Below are 2,500 nucleotides of genomic sequence, written 5' to 3'. Positions count from 1 at the left end.
TCAAGTATTTGTTATTTTTTATTTATTTATTATTTTTTTTTTTATAGAAAAAAGGGTATTGATATATTACAGATATTCTTTAATATGGCACTCTAAAGGGTCGCGTTTTACTTACATGTTAAATTCCTCGTAAAATAGCAATTGAAGCTTCACCTCCCGTACGATTCGTTTCACCCTGGGGGAGACCCCCCCCCCCCCCGCTCCCATGGGTAACCTAGATTATTACCTCGGAGATTCTCACGGGTTTGACCTCCCAAGGGAATGATGGGGATAAGGAGAGAATGATTCCTTTTCATCACTTTCCTTAGGGATTTGGGAACGGCCGCTCTTGCAATTGCAGGATAGGGGGGGAGGTTGTCTAGGTAGTTGTGCAACGTAAGAGGGAAAGAGGCGCAGGAAGTGAATGAGAAGGACAATTGGTGACGTTTCGAGTGGGGGTTGACACCCTTTCGGGTGCGAAAGAGGAAAGTGGAGATTCTTTCCCTCCGTCGTCTGAGGAGGAGTGAAATCTGGCTCGAAAGGGCGAGATTATGCTTTTTTTTTATATTATGCCTTCTTTTTATTGCAAAGCATTTTATTGCCTCTTATTATCGACTTTGTTTCATTTCGCCGTATTTCTTGGTGGATTTGTTTGATTTCATCTTTGTACTTACGTAGCTGTATTTTAATGCAATTCGTGTCACGGCCCAATCGCATGCAATAAAGACAGGTTAACTGCATACTGTATGTACATGCTAGAAGAAAATATGTAGAACGGTATTGTGAAAGTTGCACGATAGATAAAGAACACTTGATCCTTGAAGCTTGAATTTGAAAGCAAGGGCCATTGAGTACGAGATTAGAAGCCATGCGAACGTATGCAAAAAAGAAAAAGAAAAAGAAAACGCGAACTAAAGCTGGTGGGGATGGGTCAGGAATTGTGAAATGAAAAGTGTTCAGGGTAACATAATTCACGGTGACAGGTGTACAAGGGAGTGTGTGAGATAATGAAGAATTCCTCAGTGTGTGTTATTAACGTTCCACCATCATGAATGAAGTAATATGAGAATGATAATTAGACACCTTGTATTGTGGCATTGTTCCTTCTCTTTACACAGTCCTATCTGTCGTGTAGGCTACAGATTGTGCTTTCATTTATTTATTTGCCACGCACACACACGCACATGCACACGTACACACACACACAAACACACACACACACACACACACACACACACACACACACACACACACACACACACACACACACACACACACACACACACACACACACACACACACACACATATACACATACACACTTACACACTGACACACAGATACTCCTACACCAAAAAACACTCCTACACACACAAAATCCGTAACAACAACAACACCAAGAACAAAAAAAAAGAGCAAAGAAAGTTCGATACTCCAGTTGCACAGTGGTTATGGAGGATGGAACAAATACCTGGACATAAAGCAATAAAAGCCCCCATTGGCGTTCTTCTGTTGCGCGTTCCTTTGCTCCCGAGACATTCCGATCGCCGCGGAAGGCAGGGAAGGAGGAGGAGGAGGGGAGAAAGCAGGGAGGGAAGGAGAAGGAGGGGAGGAGAGAGAAGGAGGGAAGGAGAGAGAAGGGGGAAGAGAAGGAGGGGACGAGAGAGAAGGGGGAAGAGAAGGAGGGGAGGAGAGAGAACGGGGAGGAGAGTGAAGGAGGAGAAGGCGGGGGAGGAGAGAGAAAGGGGAAGAGAAGGAGGGGAGGAGAGAGAAGGAGGAGAGCAGAGAGAAGGGGGAAGAGAAAGAAGGGAGGAGAGAGAAGGGGGGGGGGAGGATAGAGAAGAAGGAAGAGAAGGAAGGAAGAAGAGAGAAGAGGGAGAAAGAGGGGAGGAGAGAGAAGGAGGGGAAGAAAGGAAGGATTGAGAAGGAGGAAGGAAGGGAGGACAGAGACGGAGGAAAAAGAGAAGGATGTAGAAGGAGTGAAGGAAGAAAGGAGAAGGAGGAGAGGATATAGAATGAGGAGGAGGAGGGAGAATAGAGTAGGAGGAGAAAATGGGGAGGTAGAAGAAGGGGAAGAAGGTAAATAAAAAAGGATGGACAAGGAGGAAGAAGGAGGAGAATATTGGAAAAGAAGATAAGGAAAGAGAAGTGAAATAAGAAAGGAAGGGAAAATGTAGGAGGAGGAAAAAGGAAAACGTGGGTCGGAAGGAAGGACAGAGAGAAGAAAAAAGGTGAAGGAGGGGAAGAAGAAAAAAAAGGGGGGATGGTGGGAAGGGAAGGATAAGAAGGCGATAAGGGAAGGGCAAGAGAAAGAGGAATAAAGGATAAGGTCATTGTGTGTGTGTGTGCGCGCGCGCACACACACACATACACACACACACACACACACACACACACACACACACACACACACACACACACACACACACACACACACACACACACACACACACACACACACACATGTATATACTCACAAACGCGTATGTGTGTGTATATAAGTATGTGCAGGGCACAGTGT

At 45.2% G+C, this 2,500-nt stretch overlaps 1 protein-coding gene across 1 annotated transcript in view; it reads left to right on the top strand.

Annotated features, from left to right (window-relative positions):
• The window catches only part of LOC113804986 (pikachurin), a 299,964-nt gene that overhangs the window by 13,983 nt on the left and 283,481 nt on the right, over nucleotides 1-2,500 (top strand). The window lies entirely within an intron of this gene.

The sequence above is a fragment of the Penaeus vannamei genome, chromosome 1, assembly GCF_042767895.1.
Source record: "Penaeus vannamei isolate JL-2024 chromosome 1, ASM4276789v1, whole genome shotgun sequence".
Taxonomy (NCBI): domain Eukaryota; kingdom Metazoa; phylum Arthropoda; class Malacostraca; order Decapoda; family Penaeidae; genus Penaeus; species Penaeus vannamei.
The sequence above is the reverse complement of the archived record's forward strand: the minus strand, read 5'-3'. Positions and strand labels throughout refer to the sequence as shown.